The sequence below is a fragment of the Felis catus genome, chromosome A3 (genome assembly GCF_018350175.1).
Source record: "Felis catus isolate Fca126 chromosome A3, F.catus_Fca126_mat1.0, whole genome shotgun sequence".
NCBI classification, from domain to species: domain Eukaryota; kingdom Metazoa; phylum Chordata; class Mammalia; order Carnivora; family Felidae; genus Felis; species Felis catus.
Genome location: NC_058370.1, coordinates 29,341,257 through 29,363,229, shown reverse-complemented (window position 1 = coordinate 29,363,229; position 21,973 = coordinate 29,341,257). Strand labels below are relative to the sequence as shown.

The 21,973-nt window shown below is 47.0% G+C and overlaps 1 long non-coding RNA gene across 3 annotated transcripts; it reads left to right on the top strand.

Annotated features, from left to right (window-relative positions):
* Positions 1-12,698: 12,698 nt before the first annotated feature.
* LOC102901908 lies at positions 12,699-19,901 on the top strand. 3 transcript variants are annotated; one of them, XR_002154614.2, is made up of 4 exons: positions 12,709-12,765; positions 15,213-15,298; positions 17,930-18,060; positions 19,756-19,901. It is a non-coding gene; the product is annotated as an uncharacterized LOC102901908 (long non-coding RNA). The 3 variants fall into 3 exon arrangements; XR_002154613.2 differs by lacking the exon at positions 12,709-12,765 and adding an exon at positions 14,807-14,866; XR_002154618.2 differs by lacking the exon at positions 15,213-15,298 and having other exon boundaries at positions 12,699-12,765.
* Positions 19,902-21,973: the final 2,072 nt, after the last annotated feature.

Below are 21,973 nucleotides of genomic sequence, written 5' to 3'. Positions count from 1 at the left end.
AGACACAAGCAAGATGTCTGAACCAGAATTTAGAATCACGATAATAAGAATTCTAGCTGGAGTCAGAAATAGATTAGAATCCCTTCCTGCAGAGATAAAAGAAGTAAAAAATGGAATGAAATTAAAAATGCTATAACTGGGCTGCAATCACGGATGAATGCAGGGGTGGCAAAGATGGACAAAGCAGAACAGAAAATCAGCAATATAGAGGACAAACTTACAGAGAATAATGAAGCAAAAAAAAAAAAAAAGAGGGAGATTAAGGTAAAAGAGCACAATTTAAGAATTAGAGAAATCAGTGACTCATTAAAAAGGAACGACATCAGGGGCGCCTGGGTGGCGCAGTCGGTTAAGTGTCCGACTTCAGCCAGGTCACGATCTCGCGGTCCGTGAGTTCGAGCCCCGCGTCAGGCTCTGGGCTGATGGCCCAGAGCCTGGAGCCTGTTTCCGATTCTGTGTCTCCCTCTCTCTCTGCCCCTCCCCCGTTCATGCTCTGTCTCTCTCTGTCCCAAAAATAAATAAATGTCGAAAAAAAAAATTAAAAAAAAAAAAAGGAACGACATCAGAACCATAGGGGTCCCAGAAGAGGAAGAGAGAGAAATAGGGGTAGAAGGGTTATGTGAGCAAATCATAGTGGAAAACTTTCTTAACCTGGGAAAAGACACAGACATCAAAATCCAGGAAGCACAGAGGACCCCCATTAGAGTCAACAAAAACCGACCATCAACAAGGCATATCATAGTCAAATTCACAAAACACTCAGGCAAGGAGAGAATCATGAAAGCAGCAAGGGAAAAAAAGTCCCTGACCTACAAGGGAAGACAGATCAGGTTTGCAGCAGACCTATCCACAGAAACTTGGCAGGCCAGAAAGTAGTGGCAGGATATATTCAATGAGCTGAATCAGAAAAATATGCAGCCAAGAATTCTTTATCCAGCAAGGCTGTCATTCAAAATAGAAGGAGAGATAAAAGCTTCCCAGTCAAACAAAAATTAAAGGAATTTGTGACCACTAAACCAGCCCTGCAAGAAATTTTCAGGGGGACTCTCTGAGGGGAGAAAAGATGAAAAAAAAAAAAATATATATATATCAAAAGCAAAAAAGATTAGAAAGGACCAGAGAACGCCACCAGAAACTCCAGCTCTACAACATCACAATGGCAATAAATTCATATCTTTCAGTACTCGCTCTAAACGCCAATGGACTCAATGCTCCAATCAAAAGACATAGGGTGATAGAATGGAAAAGAAAACAAGACCCATCTATATGCTGTTTACAAGAGACTGACTTTAGACCTAAAGACACCTTCAGACTGAAAATAAGGGGATGGAGAACCATCTATCATGCTAATGGCCAACAAAAGAAAACCGGAGTAGCCATACTTGTATCAGACAATCTAGACTTTAAAATATTTTATAACTCGGGGCGCCTGGGTGGCTCAGTCGGTTGAGCGTCCGACTTCGGCTCAGGTCATGATCTCACAGTTTGTGAGTTCGAGCCCCGCGTCGGGCTCTGTGCTGACAGCTCAGAGCCTGGAGCCCGCTTCGGATTCTGTGTCTCATTCTCTGTCTGCCCCTCCCCCACTTGTGCTCTGTCTCTCTCTGTCTCTCAAAAATAAATAAAAATGTACAAAAAATTTAAATATTTTATAACTCTTATTCATGCCACGCGTGTGTTGCACAGGGCCGTGTGCTCTGTCCTGGCCAGGAGCTCTCGGAAAGATCTCTCTACTCCTTTCTGCCAGGCATGTGCCAAGCTCTCAATGATTTATTTAATCATCACCACAACCATCTAAGGCAGATCATCTCATTACCTTCTTCTTCTTCTCCTTCTCCTTCTCCTTCTCCTTCTCCTTCTCCTTCTCCTTCTCCTTCTCCTTCTTTACAGATGGGGAAAGTGAGGCTGAGATAAGTAATGTGTCCCCACATTCCCCAGGGAAAGGGGGAAGGCGGCCTCACACCTGGGCCAGGCTTTTATCATGCACACTCTTCACCTCTCAAGAAAACTCTGGACCACACCATATCATGTCGTTCCTTCCAAAGGTCCTTGCGTCTGCCCGCCCCCCCCGCCCCCCCCGCCCGGGGAACCTGGCTTCTGGTCTTGCCCCTTCAGTCCCTCTCCTGGACGGCAGCCAGGGGAGCCCCTAAAGCAGAAGTTGACCCTGCTTTGAAACCCTGCCTTGGAACCCCATGGCCTCAAGATGAAATCCAGACTCCCTGTTGTGCCATTTAAGGCCGGAGAGCTCTGGGCCTTTCCAGGTCCCCTCTGTCTCTGCTTTTCAGTCCCCATTCCAACCCAATAATGCAACTCGCTCTTCTTCCAGGACTATAATTTTCCTTTGCTACTGTCCTTTCTGCCTGGGGCACAACTCTGAAGGACGATGCCCTCAGGATTTGTGGTAGAGCCTCGGACACACTGGGCTCACTGCTGTCAGCCTGTCAGCATAGAGCCCGCTTCGGATCCTCTGTCTCCCTCTCTCTCTGCCCCTCCCCTACTGATGCTCTCTCTGTCTCTCTCTCTCAAAAAATAAATAAAAACATTAAAAAATAAATAAAAAATAAAAATATGACTTGGAACGATGTTTCCCAACAGAGTTCTCTGGCTTTGGCCACTTACTACTTGAGTTACATTTGTTGGACCTTCAACCCCACATAAATAGACATTGGAGTGGTTTGCTCTGCATATCTCACCAGGATGGTGAACATTTATCTTGCTAGGGTTGAGGATGGTGAGCCCTGTAGTAATCCTCTTTCACTGGGAGCGGCCTGATCTGAGAAATAAAACCCTAAAATCCAGTCTGACAACAACAAAAATAACTTATAATTTCAACTAAAAGTCACAAGGCATCTAAAGCCAGTGGTGCTTTCATATCCAAAGCTTTTGTTAATGTGGAAGCTTCTTGGGCCATCTTGTTAACTTATCTCTCCAGTTACCAAAAAACCCAAACATATATATATATATGTATATATATATATATATATGTGTATATATATATACATATATATGTACATATATATATGTATGTATATACATACATACATACATCAGGGCGCCTGAGTGACTCAGTCGATTAAGCTTCTTGGCTTGGGTCATGATCTCACGGTTCACGAGTTCGAGCCCCGCATCGAGCTCTGTGCGGACAGCTCAGAGCCTGGAGCCTGCTTCGGATTCTGTGTCTCCCTCTCTGAAGAGTTCAGAGGGGTCTCTGGGGTGCCTGCTCACCGTCACCTGGCTCACGGCCACAATGCGTGGGCCTGAGGTGCATCTCGGGCCCCACTGTTATCAGGGCACAGACCAGCCCCTTTTCCTCTGCTCCTCTGTGCACCTGCCACAGAGCTCTTTAATGTGTGGAACTGCTTCACTGAGGTGTGACCACAGTGGCAGGAGGGTCAGCCTCACCCCGTTACTGCCCCACCTCTGTCTGGCCTCTGCTGTGGTCCCTCCGGCTCCTTTGGCTCTGCGGGGTAGTGGTTTCTACTCTATTCCACAGAGCAGCACCAAACCCTGACCGTGGTGTGCGATTATCTTCACCAGCAGTCTGCGGGTCACCGATTGAGGTTACAGCAGAGCTCTGGGCAGGACACCCTCAACAGGGACAACTGAACAGCTTGAAGATCCTTGGCCACCTCTGCCGCAAGAACTCCCCCATCCCACAGATGTTTTCTTCTGCTGCTCTGTTTGGAGAGCCCCCTCTTCTTAGCGAGCCAGGGCTCATCGGATACACTAGAACGTCAGGGTAATTCTGCACAGTTTGGGGTGGAGAAAAAGCACTTACACTGAGCAGGAAATCCCCGCTTTTAAGATCCCTGCGAAACCACCAGACCAGGGGCTGCATGGGTCACGACAAAGAAAGCCGGAAAGGGTGCAGAGGACTTCCCTTGAGGTGCAAATGTGTGTCAGGGACACCATTTATCTCCCTTAGTCACTTGGTAAACTCTTCTGAGTCCTCATTTTTTTTTTTTTTTTTAAGTTTGTTTTAATTGTCTGTGGGTCCTTGATCTCAGTCTCTGGAGCCGAGGGTGCGGACTTGGACCTTGGGTCAACAATTCTGGATTCCGCTTCTGGGGTGAACAATTCGGGACTCCTGAGGGAACAGTGGGTCTGGAGCCCCTGAAGAGAGAGGAGAGCATTGGGTGGGAGTGGCCGGCGGGATTCAGGTAGACTTTGAGTGAAGGACTCAGTTTCTGGATCGAGAATGGGTAAGTTGGACTCTCAGGATGGCTGTAAGCAAGGTCCCTCCCCGCCAAAGCCCCCACGCTCCTCCCATGCCCCCCCTCCCCCCCGTGCCTTCCACCCTCATGGTGCTTTCCCCGCGGATCCAGGCGCTCACCCATCCGCCCCCGGACTAGAAAAATCGGCCAGGGGGGCGCCTGGGTGGCTCGGTCAGTTGGGCGTTGGACTTCGGCTCAGGTCATGATCTCGTGGTCCGTGAGTTCGAGCCCCGCGTCGGGCTCTGTGCTGACAGCTCAGAGCCTGGAGCCTGTTTCAGATTCTGTGTCTCCCTCTGTCTGACCTTCCCCCATTCATGCTCTCTCTCTGTCTCAAAAATGAATAAACGTTAAAAAAAAAAAATAAAAAAAAAAATTGGCCAGGGAAGCTGCTCGCAGGTGCTTGGTCCTGGCCGGTCCGTCGGGCGCCCCCTGTCGACCAAGCCGGGACTTGGCGATTGCACAAACCAGAGGTTCAGCGTCTGGGGCGGGCAGTGGGGACAGATCCTGCAGCAAGGACCAGAACCAGCCCCGGCGCAGGGGCCTTGGAAGACTGAGTGAACTGCCGCCCGGGTAGATACTAACCGGCATGTGTGAAAACAACCTCAAAATCGCACCGTTCTTTGCCAAGGTCAGCGTTTGTTATGAGTTAGAGCAACTTTAGAGAAATCGAATTTAAAATACAGTTTTAAAAGAGGCTACTTTTAAATTGTAAAAGTAAATTTTAACATAGAATTTAAGAGGCTCAGATCTTTGATCTCAAAAGTCGCTTTTTATTTTTTATTCTTAAAAAATTTTTTTTTAAATGTTTATTTTTGAGAGAGAGAGAGAGACAGAGAGAGAGAGCGTGAGCAGGGGAGGGGCAGAGAAAGGGAGACACAGAATTCGGAGCAGGCTCCAGGCTCTGAGTTGTCAGCACAGGGCCCGTCATGGGGCGTGAACTCACACACCATGAGATCGTGACCTGAGCCAGGGTTCGAGGATTTAACCGACTGAGCCACCCAGGCGCCCCTATTTTTTATTCTCAACATTAGAATTTCTCGATATGGTAGGATAATTAGCATTAGTAGAGATTGAGAGTAACATTAGCTGCTGTAGTCAATGATTATGTTTTTTGGCTGAAGATTTCTGCGTTAGGTTATTAGGCATTCCCAAAGAACTTCAGTTTCCCAAATATATTTTCCTTAGAATTCATAGGAAAACAAAGGAAGAGCCTGGAACGGCAACAAATTATGTGGATGACTACAATCAGCATTTTACTACGGCTTTGGTTGTGACACAAGAAGGCAGAACAGGTGTTCACCAGGACGTTGCAAGTCTGATGCAGACAGGCAGAACCAGATTTGTGTTTTTGTAGTAAAAGTCACTTCTTTGTTTATTAAAATATTTTTTTTAATTAAAAAAAATTTTTTTTTTAACGTTTACTTATTTTTGAGACAGAGAGAGTCAGAGCATGAACAGGGGAGGAGCAGAGAGAGAGGGAGACACAGAATCTGAAACAGGCTCCAGGCTCCGAGCTGTCAGCACAGAGCCCGACGTGGGGCTCAAACTCACGGACCGTGAGATCGTGACCTGAGCTGAAGTCGGACGCTTAACCGACCGAGCCACCCAGGCGCCCCAAATTTTTAACATTTATTTATTTTTGAGAGACAGCAAGCACAGGTTGGGAGGGACAGAGAGAGGGAGGCAGAAGATCTGAAGCAGGCTCAGTGCTGTAAGCTCATAGCCTAGGCGGGACTCAAACTCACAAACTGTGAGATCAGGACCTGAACCAAAATCAAGAGCCGCTTGATCGACTGAGCTACGCAGGTGCCCCAGAAGTCACTTCTTATTGTGAGTTAGAGCAGATGAAAATGTAACTAAACAGTTCATGTTAAAATTAAGACGAAGCTATATTGACTTCTTATCGGGAGCTAGGGCACATTAGCTCAGAAAGACAAATTAACAAATTGGCCCAGAAAGATAGATCTCAAACTAAATATCTTATTGCAAGTTAGAGCAAATTAAGATAAATCTAAGTAGTATTCTTAAACATAACTTCCTATGGAAAATTAGAACAAATTGCATCTTTGTGAAATCAAGCTCAAAATCATTCATTTGTGATAAAATATATGAGCTTTAAATTTTTTTAATGTTTACTTTTGAGAGAGAGAGAGAGAGAGCGTGAGAAGGGGAGGGGCAGAGAGAGAGAGAGAGGGAGACACAGAAGCTGAAGTAGGCTCCAAGCTGTCCGCAGAGCCCAACAGGGGGCTCAAACTCACAGACTATGAGATCATGACCTGAGCTGAAGTCAGATGCTTAACTGACTGAGCCACCCAGGCGCTCCAAATGTACAAGCTTTAAAGTGCTATGTAAGAATTTTTGATGTGCACATAAACTCAGAAACACACCATCACCTCAAAAGTTCTTAGGGCAAATTAGAGCAAATTAAGTAGGTTAAGTAAAAACAGTGTCACATCACACATTTACAGGTAAAGTAAATCAAAAGTAACATGTTGAGTTAGTGAAAATAAAGATGAAACTAAACTATGTGTACAAACAAGCAGTTTTTCTGTAAACAAGCTCAGAATCAGACATTCCCCTCTAAGGAAACTTCTAACGGTGTGAAAGCAAATAAAAATGAGTTAAAACCAATTTAGATAAGTGGAAGCGGTATTAGGAAATATGTCATTATTCCTTAATCTACCTTGTTAGAAGGAATTAGAGTAAATATATTCAATTCTAAGCACTTTCAGTGAAATCAAGTTCCAAATCACTCATTCATTTCAAATGAAACTTCTTATTGCCCCTTAAAGAGAATTCAAATGTAACAGTTGATATTAACACGAGAGCCACTCGAGCATTCTTAAAAGGACATTCTTAGAGTAACTTAGAGTGTAGCTAAGAGTTTATGTGAAATCAAGCTTGAAACCACTCATTCATTTCAAACAAATCTTGTAAGCTTCATAAGTACTTTGTAAACTTTACATGTGCAAACAAGCTTAAAATTTCCTGCTTCTCTCACTCACGGGGAGGGGCTCTTCAGGTCTGGCATAAAGGCCTCTCTTTTCTCCAGAAATAAACGGTTTTGTGTGAGACCACCAGCAGCTATGTCCTTGCTTTCCCCTCCAGAGACAGTCCAGATTTTGGCTCCAGGAGCTAAGTCTCCATCTTCCATTTGAGGAGTTAAGATCCAGCTCCCCATAACAGAGGCTAAGATCCTACTTTTCCATACAGAGGCAGAATCCCCACCACATGCCCTGGCTGGCTAGGTCCACGTTTCCCCTTGCAGAGGCTGAGTCTCAGTTTTGGCCGCAGCGGTGACCTGATGACCCAGAGGCTACATCTCCCTTCCTGAACCTGAGTGCATTCCTATCTAAGCTAACTTCCTATGATGATTTAGATAAAATTGATATAAAATAAGCAGAATAATTGAAAACAGGCAGGAAACCACACTTTCAATTAAGGTCCAGGTTCAGGTCCAGTAATATTTCAAATGAAATTTCTTATTGTGAGTTAGAGCATGTTTAGACCCAGACCCTGACCCCGAGTTGCACACTGAACCAGACTCTTTTTGACCCTGACTGTCATTCTCATCCTAACCCTAACTATGACCTTGACCATGACACTAACGCTGATCATGAATGATATGCTCAGACTCAATCTCACTACCATATTCATCCTGACCCTGAACCTCCTACTCATCTGCCCCCTCTCACTTTGATTCTGAACATCACCATGACCCTGATCCTGACTCTCCCCCTAAATCTGTCCCTAAGCCTCATACTGGGACCTGACTCACACTTGACTTTGACTTTCACACTCATTCTCACCCTGACCCTCAGCTTCATCTTGGCCTTGTCTTGGACTCTAAACAAGACCCTCACCTCCCCTTCTTACTCATCCTCATTCTAAATTTATTCTTCAAACAGGTGTTTATCCTGACATTGACCTTGATCTCACTCTCCCCGTTGAGAGTCCTGACATTGACCCTCACACTCTGCTTCCGTTCTCCCTCTGGCCCTGACCCTTGTTGTGATCTACCTTATCCTAAGTCAAACACTGACCCTGCCCCCCACCCCAGCCTGACTCTAACAATGACCCTGGACCTCACTCTGACCTCACCTTCACCCTAAACCATACCCGTAACCTCTCCATGACCCTGACCTTCATCCTCATCTTGATTCTGACCTGAACCAAACAGTCAGTCTGACTCTTTCCCAAACCCTATCCCTGACCCTCACTGTAACTCTCACCCTCATTCACCCTGACCCACATCCTCACTCCATCACCTTCACACTTGTACACTTACCCTCATTCTGACTCTGACCTTGACCCTTAAAATACCCTGAGTCTGACTCTCCCTGCCCCCTAACAGGACCACTGACCCTTGACACTTACGCTTACTCTGATCCTCACCATGACCCATATGGATCATCTTCCTGACTGTGTAATGCTCACTCTGACCCTACCACCCTGACCCTGCCTCTCACCCTCATATTGACCCTCACAATCTAAAGTTGAAATCCATATCTATGGTCAAAGTCAAAGCAACAGGTTCAGCAAAGAACCTCTGAATCATATATTCCTCTTAAACATAATTTATTCCTTGTTAATATAACTAGTAAGAGCTAGCACTAGTAGAGATAACAAGATAATCCAGAACTACATAACTAGATATGATTAGAAAACTAGAGAATGTAAAAGAGAGGCTCCAGAAGATACACGTGTCTGAAGTTGTCACTATTTATCTAGTTATGTTAATTTTAACAAGAAAAAAAAAAAAAGGAGTTTCAGTGCTTTTGAATACTTCTGTCTTTTGGAATACTTTTGAATGTTCCTTGGAGAATAATAAGTGATTCTGAGCTGATTTCACAAATACTCTTAGACTCTTGGTGCACTTGAACTCTCAACGAAAAGGATTTTTTAACATAGTGTGTGATTATGGGGTTGTTGATACAAATCCTGCTTTGGCTTATTCGAATTCCTCCGCGTCACAATAAGAAATCTTTTGAGTGCTTTTGACTACATTTGAAAATCTATTGAAAATTGATATGTGATTCTGAGCTCATTTTTGTAAGTGTCACAACCGATGAGGAGAACGAAGGCGAAAGAAATGTAGATAAAATTAAATTTCCTTACGACTTCCAGCCCATCGATAAATACCCGAGACAGGCAAAGTATGGCATTCCTCAAGGAGCTCACAACTGCCTCCTTTCATGCTTTGCTAGAAGTAACAAGCAAACTTAGCTTGGCATTCTCTGGACCTCCAGGATCCTGTAAGTCTTCTTTAACAAATGGAAATCTCTATAGAGACTTCCTTTATCTCTCCCCACCCCCCAACTTAAAACTATACAATCAATCCCTCCTCACAAGCACAGTGCAGCGCTTTCAGCCCGTGGGTTGTGTCCCTGTGCTATAATGAAAGCACTTTTTTGCACCCCAAACCTCTCAAGAATTCTTTCTTGACAGCTCGCTCCAGGTCCACATCACATCACCAAGGACCACATTTGCTGGATCATATGGTTAAGAGTATGTTTAGTTTTATAAACAACTGGCGGCTGTCTTCCAAAGTGGCTATACCATTTGTTACATTTGACGGCGCTCACAGAGGGTGGTGTGTATGTCACAGAGCCTAAGGCTAGGGAGTTCAGCTCTGTCCCGGGAGGAAAGCAAACAAAGCTGAAATGCAAAAACCCGGGCCGGTAGCCAAACCAAAATGCCTCGAGAGGCGAAGACCCCCCGCCCTCCCACCGAGGATCTGGATCGGGAAGTCGTGTACAGAGCTGCCGCAGTAGCTTCTGGGGAGTGTAGTTTCTCCGGAGAAGGGGCAGAGGAGGAGCGATTTTGCACAGAAGCCAGTGCCTGTTTCACGCCCGGGTATTTTATGCGTAGGCTGTCGTTGCAATAGCCATTGTCCTAGTGAATCAACCGCGGGAACCAGAAGCTGCTGCGTTGGCCCCCACGGGGGGCGGCGCCTGCGGGGATTCTGGGAAGTGTAGTTTTGGCGAAGACCGGCCGGGGCCGAGGGCTGGCTGGACGGTCCCGCCGGCCCCGGTGACCGGAGCCGGCCCCCGTCCTTGGCCCCGAGAGATCCTTCCAAATGGGGACAGGGAGGGCCTAGGGTCTGGGACAAGTCTAGAATGGGGAGTGCGGCGGCTCAGGCCCGCGGGTTGGGGGGTTCAATGTTAGGAGGTGTGGGGGGGGGGGCGCATTTGGGGCAGGGGAGTAGGGTGACGCTCAGCCAGCCCTGAATCCCTGAGTTGCTGGGCGCTGCGCGGAACCTCCTTTCCCGACTGGGACGAGTGACATGGAACTCCACAACTTTTCATTTTTGAAGGGGGTGGATATATTCAGAGCCAAACAATTTACGAATGGGGGGAGCTCCAGCGTGCATCCTCTGAGTTTATTTGGGTGTGGGGATGAGTTCAGCCAGGGCCAAATAACAAACATCCCCTGGGGGGGGGGGGCGGTGGAGGCTCGCCTAGGGCCATATGTGCTCGGGTGTGTTTTGGTGGGGAAGCACTTACTTGGGTCCTGCGTTTTGGTGTAGTTGTGGAAACCCGGGACTGATAGAGAATGTCAAGCTTTGGCTTGGTTGGTGGTTTTTGGTGGGGCCGAAGAGGGCTTCTATACTATTCGGGGCCCATAATCAGGGTGTTTGTGGAACTTCTCAGGCCTCACTGTGCGTCGGTTTGTTGGGGATGGGGGGAGGTGAGCTTGATGTCGGTATAATAGATATACTTAGGGAGTTATGGGGGAGTGTCTAGAGTCCCTGGGTTTTTAGGGGGTGGGGCAGGTTTTGGCCTGGGACACACGTCTATCAGTGATGGTGGACTGCATCGCTGGGGCTTACATCTAAGCAGCTTTTTGACTAAGGGTAGGTCTGCTGCTCTGGGACCTGTGGTCCCAAGGTTTGTCTAGGCATTCTGCTTTGTGGCAGGGATCTCGGGTTTGTTTGTAATGTGGGTGGCCAGTTTGGCTGATTCCCCCTTGTCTGCTTCTCTCTTGTGCTTGGGGGTCAAACCTGTTGCCTGGAACTTAGTGGGAACCTTTGAGGGCTGTTGGGCGATTATCCAAATCTCCTCTGGCATCCTATGGGGCCCAGGTGTCAGGACTTTAATTTTATTTTTAATTTTTTTGGCAAGGACAAATTGTAAACCTACCAGTAGAATAGTACAGTGGACCCCTCCCCCCCGCCATGGACCTATCATTATATTCAACATTTATTAATTGGCAGCCAGTCTTATTTCACATACATCCCCTCGACCCTATGTGTGGATACACTTTGGGAACTGTCACACCCCACAGGGCTTGACCACTAGACATGACCACTGACCCAACTGCCTTGGCACTCTGCAGCTAGAGTTCAAATCTAGGGATTTTGTAGCTTTGTCAGCTTGAGTGAGATTTATAACCGCCTCAGTTTATCCCAAGACCTAGCTTATGTAAACGTTAACTATTCATAATAATATTACACCTTGAGGCCCATAGGTAGAAAAAGGATCAGTTCCCTATTTATTTATTTAAAAAAAATTTTTTTTAACGTTTATTTATTTTTGGGACAGAGAGAGACAGAGCATGAATGGGGGAGGGGCAGAGAGAGAGGGAGACACAGAATCGGAAACAGGCTCCAGGCTCCGAGCCGTCAGCCCAGAGCCCGACGCGGGGCTCGAACTCACGGACCGCGAGATCGTGACCTGAGCCGAAGTCGGACGCTCAACCGACTGCGCCACCCAGGCGCCCCTCAGTTCCCTATTTAATGAGAGCCTATCAGGGCAGGTTGTGTAGTGATGCCCACACCCGACTCTGTCCCTCAGAAGCTGTCCACGTTCTTCTCTGGCAGATCTGAGGCTTTCTTTTTCTTTTGCCTTGAAAGGAAGAGGAGCACTCCTCACTGAAACTTGGGGATTTCTAGCCGGGTATCTGGGTGCTGGGAGACAGAACTGAGGCTCTCACCCTGCTTCTTTCATCCTTGCCGCCTGCTGTATCCCTTCTTGCCCAGGGAGGACTGGTAGAGAAAGAGAGGGCTTCTGGGCTCCTGACGGCCCACTTTCGGCTGTGTACCACTCACCCTTTACCTTCCTACAGTGTCTTCCGAGCTCCGCATCATGGGCCGGTTTCCTTTGCCTATTCTGACATCTTGTGTCCTACAGTGTCCCATTTGAGGCTCAGATGCCTTGCTCGGTCCCCTAGGATCCAGGACTGATTTAAGGGCAGGAGCCTTTACAGAGAATATTACCCCGGACCAGATTACCACCATCCTTGTCCCAGCAACATTTCTCTGTACATTTATTCCCACGCGTCTGTGTCCGGGATGCATTTGGAAATGTTTTCAAAAATTTTTTTTTCTTAATGTTTTCATTTATTTTTGAGACAGAGAGAGACAGAGCATGAGCAGGGAAGGGGCAGAGAGAGAGGGAGACACAGAATCGGAAGCAGGCTCCAGGCTCTGAGCCATCAGCACAGAGCCCGATGCGGGGCTCGAACTCACAGACTGTGAGATCGTGACCTGAGCCGAAGTCGGACGCTCAACCGACTGAGCCACCCAGGCGCCCCTGGAAATGTTTTTTAAAAGGTAAGTTTCCAACTATTTCTGTTAGTATTTATAAAAGGACAATTGGTGTTTGTATATTGACCCTTTAAGTCCTGCCACCTTGCTAAATTTAAATTCAACTATTGAAGTTTTTTTTTGTTTTTGTTTTTGTTTTGTTTTGTTTTTTGGATTCTAGGACACTTTCAAGACAGATTTATTTCCCATAGGTAATCAGTTTTGTTAACTTTCTGTGTATTCTTCTGGCATTTTTTTTTTAATGTAAAGACAATCGGAGATTAAATACACACATACATGTTTATGCCCTCCCCACGTTTCCTAGAGGTGTCTTTGGTTAAACGGCAGTATTTTTAAAAAAATTTTTTTTAACGTTTATTTATTTTTGAGACAGAGAGAGACAGAGTATGAACAGGGGAGGGGCAGAGAGAGAGAGGGAGACACAGAATCTGAAACAGGCTCCAGGCTCTGAGCTGTCAGCACAGAGCCCGACGCGGGGCTCGAACTCACGGACCGCGAGATCATGACCTGAGCCGCAGTTGGACGCTTAACAGACTGAGCCACCCAGGCACCCCTAAACAGCACTATTTAATTGATATGTACTAATTGATATGTATTCACCTCTTCCTTAATGGCTTCTGGATTTTTTTTTTTTTAAAAGATCTGTCTTTCCCCAAGGGCCTCTGTATGTTCCCCTGTATGTTTCTAAATGTCTGTATTTTTGTTTCTTTCTAATCTTTAGCTCTCACACTACTTGGAATTTATTTTTATGCAAGGTGTGAGCGAGGAATCTAACTTCCAATCTGACAGCGGCTTGTCTGAACTCTTTCACGCAGAGGCCATCCTTTCCTGGCTGTGTTGAGAGGCTGTATTACCTAAAACCCCAAGAATGTGTGGGCTCTCTATTCTGTTCCACTTACTGTCTGTTGCTGCACTTAACACGGGTTTTATTTTGTAGAATTTCATTTTTTTTTTTTTTAATTTTTTTTTTCAACGTTTATTTATTTTTGGGACAGAGAGAGACAGAGCATGAACGGGGGAGGGGCAGAGAGAGAGGGAGACACAGAATCGGAAACAGGCTCCAGGCTCTGAGCCATCAGCCCAGAGCCCGACGCGGGGCTCAAACTCATGGACCGCGAGATCGTGACCTGGCTGAAGTCGGACGCTTAACCGACTGCGCCACCCAGGCGCCCCTAGAATTTCATTTTTATTATAAAATGAATTGTAGAATTCATTGTAGAATTTCATTTTTATTATAAAATACAACACAGGAAGTAAAGCACACAGAAGGGATAGTGTAGAACGAACAGGAAGTGAACACCCAGGTCAAAAAGTAGTGCTTTGTTGGTCTCCCCGGATGGTCCCCAGTCACAACTTAGTCCCTCCCTTCAAAAGCAACCTTTCTGGGGCGCCTGGGTGGCTCAGTTGGTTAAGCGTTCAACTTCGGCTCAGGTCATGATCTCACAGTTCGTGAGTTCGAGCCCCGCGTCGGGCTCTGTGCTGACAGCTCAGATCCTGGAGCCTGCTTCACATTCTGTGTCTCCCTCTCTCTCTGCCCCTTCCCTGCTCATGCTCTGTTTCTCTCTGTCTCAAAAATAAATAAACATTAAAAAAAATTAAAACAAAACAAAACAAAACAAAAGCAACCTTTCCCTGAGTGTCACTAAGGTCCGTCACCTGAGTAAGCATCTCTAAACTTCATAGGTTAGCTTTTTTACCTTTTATTTTGCTATTTTTATAGTTACTGATTTATTTAAAGAGAGATGGAGTGCGGGAGTGGGGGAGAGGAGCAAAGAGAGAGAATTTTTTTTAACATTTTCTTTATTTTTGAGAGCAAAAGAGAGAGGCAGAGTACGAGCAGAGAGAGAGAGGGAGACACAGAATCCGAAGACGGCTCCAGGCTCCAAGCTGTCAGCACAGAGCCCGACATGGGGCTCGAACTCACAAACCGTGAGATCATGACCTGAGCTGAAGTCGGACGCTCAACCGACTGAGCCACCCAGGCACCCCGAGGGAGAGGATCTTAAGCAGGCTCCACACTCAGCGCGAAGCCCAACATGGGGCTCGATCTCATGACCCTGGGATCATGACCTGAGCTGAACAAGAGTTGGACTCTCAACCAACTGAGGTACCCTAGCTTTTTTATCTTAAAAAAAAAAAAAAATCTAATAGTGATTTTTAAAATGTGTCTTTTAAAATTTATAGATTCTTGGGGCACCTGGGTGGCTCAGTTGGATAAGCGTCCCACTTTGGCTCAGGTCGTGAGCTCACAGTTCGTGGGTCCAAGCCCCGCATCAGGCTCTGTGCTGGCAGCTCAGAGCCTGGAGCCTGCTTCCGATTCTGGGTCTCCCTGTCTGTCTGCCCCTCCCCTGCTCATTCTCTCTGTCTCTGCCTCTCTATGTTTCTCAAAAATATATAACACATTAAAAAAATTAAAATTTATAGGTTCTTTCATCCTCTTCCTTTCCTGCCAGTTTATCTGTTGAAGGACCAAGACCGTTTGATATGTGGAGCTTCCTGCAGGCTGGATTTTGCTGATATATTCTCATTGCCGATAAAGGTATTCCTTTGTATTTCCCCCACATTTGGTGTGGAGTTTCATCACACTTAGGTTCAATCCCTTTGAAAAGAATCTAAGTGATGTATGCTTTTATCAGGATGCATATAACATCTGCTTTTGGTTTTCTTTGATGTTAGCCGTTCTTGACTCGTAATGCCTAGATGTGTTCATTCACTGAGGAATGTAAAATGGTGATATGCTAAATGGTCTTCGCTGGAATAATATTATAAGGAGACACTTCCCCTCATCTACTATTTGATTGCCCAGAGGCACGATTCATATCGGGAAGGAGATTAAATGCTTCAGTCTTCCATTTAACGAGTTTTCAAGAAAGTGAATTGGTTACCTGTTATTAGAAGTTGACCTTTATTTTAAAAAATATTCTAAACTCGTAGGTTTAAACACATCTGATGGGTTTCAATCTATTGCAAGTCATATTCTTGTTGAAACTAACATTGTCCCATCTCTGGCCATTGGCAGCCTTATCTAATTAACCACGAAGTCAGAGTGATATGATTCTAAAGAGTCTTTGTGAATCCTTGCTTTCTGGTATGTCAGGATATTTCAGGCTCATCTTGTACATTTCCTGCAACAAATCAGGCACAAGCCATTTTCTTTTTTCTGGAAGCACGTATTCCTTTTAATGGGAAATAGTAAGTCAAGACCACAGTCTGGGGGTATCTTGGTGGCTCAGTTAGTTAAACATCAGACTCTTTTTTTTTTTAATTTAATGTTTATTTATTATTTTTGAGAGAGAGAAAGAGAGAGACAGAGCGTGAGCAGGGGAGGGGCAGAGAGAGAGGCAGACACAGAATCTGAAGGAGGCTCCAGGCTCTGAGATGTCAGCACAGAGCCCGACGCAGGGCTCGAACTCACGAACTGCAAGATCATGACCTGAGCCGAAGTCGGATGCTCAACCGGCTGGGCCACCCAGGCATCCTAAGCATCTGATTCTTGATTTTGGCTCAGGCCGTGATCTCACAGTGAATTCGAGCCCTACTTTGGGCTCCACGTGCTAACAGACAGTGCAGAGCCTGCTTGAGATTCTCTCTCCCTCTCTCTGCTCCTGTCCCACTTGCACCCTCTTCTCTCAAAAATAAATAAATAAACTTAAAAAAAAAAAAAAGGCCACAGTCTGGAAATCAGGGATGGGCGCTGCAGTTGAATTGGTCACTGTAGCCTTTGGCAGGGGACAGAGCTAAGAAGGACCTCATTCTTCACACTGATATTCCTGATCCAAATTCAGGATTCCTGGGATGTTACCTAACCCTTCGAGTATCACATTTGTGTCTCCTTACTTCTATACCAAAATTCTAGATTTTCTAGTCCACGGGGGTTGATGGAATTAGCATATCCCATAATTACTCATTTGCTTCAGAAGATTTGGTTCAGATAGCTTTGCTAACCTCTGTTGCTTCTGTGTATTTTATTCCAATGGCTCCCTCCCTACTGGGTCACCAGGGGTTAATGGTGTACCTCTGCCGAAAGCCAAAACTTCTGCCAAGCAACCCTCTCTCCATGACTCTAGCTCCTGAACCTGGTAACCGCTCCCTCCACCTTTAGACCTGGCGTTGGTCGAGACCCTCGGCTCTCGTAAGCATCCGTGGTGCTATAGCATCTGTTTGTTTTCCCCTAACTCTGCTCACACCTCCGTAACTAGTCCCTAGGCTAAGCTTTCTGCGGTTACCCAGTTTGAATTGCCACCAGACCAACACAGGGTCAGTGTACTTGAAACATCGTCGTTACCGGCTTTGGAACAAATAAATAATAGCTGGAGAGATCCCGAGAAAAAAGTGCTGACCAAGAAGGCAGAGCAAGTTGGAATGTTCTTGTGTTGTATCAAATCAAATGGTTAGTGGGAAATGTAGATCCCTTAAAGCCGTCTCTTCCGTAATTCCACAGGAGCCTGAGGAAGATTATGCCCTTCATGTGTTCATATTTTTTATAAGGGAATAGATTGGTCACAGTGGACTTGGCAAATAGAAGACAGTGTGTGGTGAATTTGGTTGCAGTGTACAAAAAAAACTGTAGCGGGGCGCCTGGGTGGCACAGTCGGTTAAGCGTCCGACTTCAGCCAGGTCACGATCTCGCGGTCCGTGAGTTCGAGACCCGCGTCGGGCTCTGGGCTGACGGCTCAGAGCCTGGAGCCTGTTTCCGATTCTGTGTTTCCCTCTCTCTCTGCCCCTCCCCTGTTCATGCTCTGTCTCTCTCTGTCCCAAAAATAAGTAAACGTTGAAAAAAATTAAAAACAAAACAAAACAAAACAAAACTGTAGCAGTTTCCATCTCAGGGACACCTGTTACAATCGAACGTCGCTGACACAAGATCCCGTCCTGAGGTGTTGTTGAGACGTAGCATTTTAGGACCCAAGTCGTGCTGACAGTGTTTTCTGCAGGTTTCACATCGCACTTTCTTTCTAGCCGTAGCGTCTCACCCTTGAGGTCTCTTACGATGGCGTAAGAGATGCATTTCTTCACCGTTGGGAGAACAAGACAATGTTAAATTGGTTTCTCTGGGAAATAGCAGTGTGCAGATTGAAGTTGGTGTTTTACACTCGTTCATAGATCGTGTGAATATGGAAGTCTCTTTGGATCCCATCTGCCCCCAACGTTTTCTTCTGACGTTTTACAGGCATGCAGAAAAGTTGAAGAGTTTGCTGTTCTGAATGTCCACGTACTCGCCAGTATGGATGGATAGATGTGAAAGAGCCAGTAGAGCAAAATGTTGACAACTGGGTCGTATGTTAGCAGGAAGAGTCTCAGGTAGAAATATTTTACCACATATTTATACAATGCACACCCGTACACACAGACACACAGACACGATCAGCTTACTAAAAGAAGGAAGTTTTCCTCACCTAGTAGGTTTTCTGACACTACACCGTCCTGTCCCTTCCTGGGATAAAGTCTACTGGGTGACGATGTAGTCTTATGTCTTGAAGGCACAGCTGGATCCAGTTCGCCAACGTTTTATTTAGAACTTTTGCACCTCGTTGTATAAGTGGCATTGACCCCTGGTTTTCTTTCTTCTGTAGGGTCCTTGCTTGCTCTTGGTGTCCTTGATGAATGAGCTAGGAAGCTGGTTTTAATGCTTTGGGGCACTTAAGCTTTATTACAGAGTGACCTATTCCTCGAAGTGTTGCTGGAATTGGCCAATAAAATGGTCTGAGGCCCGTGCCTTTGGGAGAGACCTTTGCCCTTTGCTTTTCTTTTTCGGTTAATAATTGGTTGCTTTTTTTTTTTTTTTTTTTTTGGACTCGATTTTGGGCAATTTCTGTTCTTCTAGGAAACCCCCCATTTCTCCTAGTCTTTTCCTTTCTCTTCTCTCCTTCTCTCTCTTGGCCGCGCTGCCCCCTTCCCTGCAGAGCCCCTTCTTGGCTGGCTGGGCCCCCTCTGCCTTACGCTCTGAGTGGCAGCATAATGTTCACGGCTGTAGGTCTTCTGTGACAGAGCCCTGTTCTCCTGGTCGGCATCCCTGCTTGTTCTTAATGGTGTGGCAGGTGTAAGGAACCGTGCCTTTAGTCTTACAGCCTGGGCACAGCCACAGATCCCAGCACACTGAACTGCCAATCACAGTGGGGCCTGGGGGAGGCGGACAATCAATTTATGGCCTTTTGACCCTATAGTGGAATGCCATGTCAACGTCTCCCGGACATCCTGACATCCCTCCTATGTGGTCTCTCCCTGCCCGATTGAACTCAGAAGTGACCATGTGTCTCGATTTGCTAATGAGCTATATCCGAGGTGTCACTTTGGGTAGAGTTGGTGAGAGCGTGAGTACGGTTCTCTATCTGACATTTCCCTCTATCATTCCTACTGACCGTTTTCCAAACAGAGGCGGTCCCGGCAGCCGTGGTCCTGGACTGAAGATGGCTTTGAGCACAGTTGCAGATGACACATGATGGACACAGAGCCGGAGTGAGAAAGAAACTTCATAACTCTAAGCCACGGAGATCTGGGGGGAAGCATTTGTCACTCCAGAGTAACTTGGCCCTTCCTGACCCCTCCTCCCTTTTGCTGTGAGGGTCCTGTCTCCTTCAGGGCGAACTCAGAACCCTGTGGACATACGCTTGCTCTCAGCGTTTTCATTTAGTCCTTTGTTCACTGGGCATTGCCGTAGCAACGCTGAAAGGAACGGGTTTTGGGATGAGAATTCTGGATTCTAGGCTTGGCCCTGATGCTTGGTAGCTATGATCTTAAGGACACATCAACTGACCTCTGAGTGCCTTAGCTTGCCCCTCTGTGAGATGGAAAGAATAGCAGTGCCTTCCTCTTGGCTACGTTGTAAGGATTCGTGAGCTCTGGACAGTACTCGTTTTATAGATGTTGGTATTACTAGGAGCAGAGGGCTCTATCAGCTTAGGCCAAGCTGTGCTGCAGTGACACGTGACCCCCAACTCTCCGTGGCCCACCCAGCTATCTGACCTTAACCCCAGTCTAATTCCTCTTCCTTCGTAGGTCGGCTTTGGCTCTGTACCGTGATCTTTTACAGTAGAAACCAAAGCCCCTTCTGGGGGCATGCTTCTTTCAGAACGTGAGCGATGGTGGAATCAGGCAGTGCTTAGAAGTGGCACGGCGGCCTTCAGTCACATTTCATCATCCAAGGCAAGTCACAAGGCCAAGCCTGATGTCAGGGGCAGGGAGGGGCCGTCTTTGTATAGAGAAATAAATAATTGGGAACAGTGGTAAAAATCCACCATAAAGGCCTCTTTTATCCTAGTCCCTAGGATTAGCAAAATGACTGAGATATGTTTCTTCTTACAAGAGGCTCAGAATCTAGTGAAGGTAGTCAAATAAATAGAAACTTTGCAACGTGGTGTGAAGAAGGTGAGATGCCCAGGTTGGACAGAAGAGGGAGTGAGTCTCTGCCTATGGAATTAAGGGATGAATCCTAAGGGGGACCTGGCCAGCCTCCAAAGAGTACTGGCAACAGGGCGACCACAGTCCTCGGGGCTGAGATCCTGGGCGGGCCGTCCGAGTTGCTTCTGATGGTAGTTTAGCTTCGACGCCACCTGCCTCCTTTGGGACCGCATGAATGGAGGATCTCCTCTTGGGTTCATCTGGAGACACAGATGCACCGTTCTGATAAGGCCAGGTGATAAGGAAGGTGGGGGCTACCTTCACAGAGTCACCGTGAGGCCTGGAGCATGACCTAAAGAGGAAGAACTCAGTTGAGACCCCGAGCCCTCAAGAGTTCAGGGACGTGGGATTCAACACAGCTGGAACCAGGGCCAAGGGAGGCGGGAGCTGAGTTCTGCATGCCCAGATTGGTCTGGGAGGAGACATTCTGTGCCTCTTTATCCACAGGCATTATGCCACGTCTTCACTCTGACTCACGCTCCAGGGAGCAGAGACATGGAGTTTGAATCCGCAGCGTGAGGGTGGATAGGAATTGTATATTTTGACAGCTGAGGAAGAGGGGCGGGGGACAGACTTGAGGGCGTAGAGGCTGGAAAGGGGTGAAGTAAAGGAATCCGAGTAAGTCCTGAAGCCCGAGGCGCCATGTTGAATGAGGAGACGTGAGAGGACAGGGCCCCTGTCCAGGAGGCATGGGCTCAGGGCCCACGGTACAGCTCCCGGCAACGTTGAGTGACTTTTCCATCGCACACGTCCTGGCTTCGTGGAAGCAAGACGGGCTTTCACAAGTAAGGCTCTGAGAAGTCACCCCAGACAGCAGAAGTTGAGACAAAGTAACTTCTCCCCGGCCCTCTGGCAGAGTTTCAAGGCAGACTCCGGGCTATCCGTGGGGCCCCGGCATTGCCTGATCCTTCTGCCCACTGCGAGCAGGACCGGGGGGCAGGTGTTGCCTCTGGAGGGCAGGGAAGGCACTTGAGGCCATGAAGACACAGACCAAAATCATACAGCAGAAGGTGAGAGCTGGTGGGTCTGGAGAGGCACCGTGGTGGGGGGAAGCGAGCTCGGGTTCAGCAAGAGCGCCCCAGTGACCACAGGTGCGCCCAGGGGCTCCTTCCTCCCTGCGGGGCCTGGAGTCGCTGCCTTGGAAATGCCCATGGGCCGCCTGGCGCCCCACAGCTGCTGCTGCCCCTTTCCCCGGGGCTGCCTTCTTGTGCTACTGACCGGCTCTGAGAAAGAGGACAAGCCCCAAATGCTGGGGAGGTGGGTTACTTCCCCACCGCCCTCCCCGAAATGCTGGCTTGTTTCCCAGAGAACAGCATCTATTCTCTCTCGTGAAAAGGGGAAAGGCGGTCGTCCATGCCTGCGTCAGACACTGACTCACTTCACAATGAGGGGCTGTGTTGCTGTGTTTGATTGTCTTTGTTGAAAAATGTATCCAAGATTAATATTAAGGGTTCAGGAGACTTTTCAACACGCGGGGTATTTTTGAAAAACCGAGTATTGAACATTCTAAGTGTACTGTCAAGTTTGACCCCATATCCACCCTATCTAATGCTATCGTGCCCTGGACATCTTTCTACCTTGTTATCGCTGAAGTTTTGGAACATACAGAGAAGTAGGAGCAAAGTTGTAATAAGGCCTCAGGTCCCGTCAATACAGCTTCAGTAGTCACCTATAATGGCCAGTCTTATGCCATTTCGATCCCTCACTTCCCTCATTGGATTATTTTAGAGACAAGTCTTGGACACGATAACATTTCTTCCATAATTCTTTAAAAAAAATTTTTTTTAATGTTTTATTTATTCTTAGAGAGAGGGGG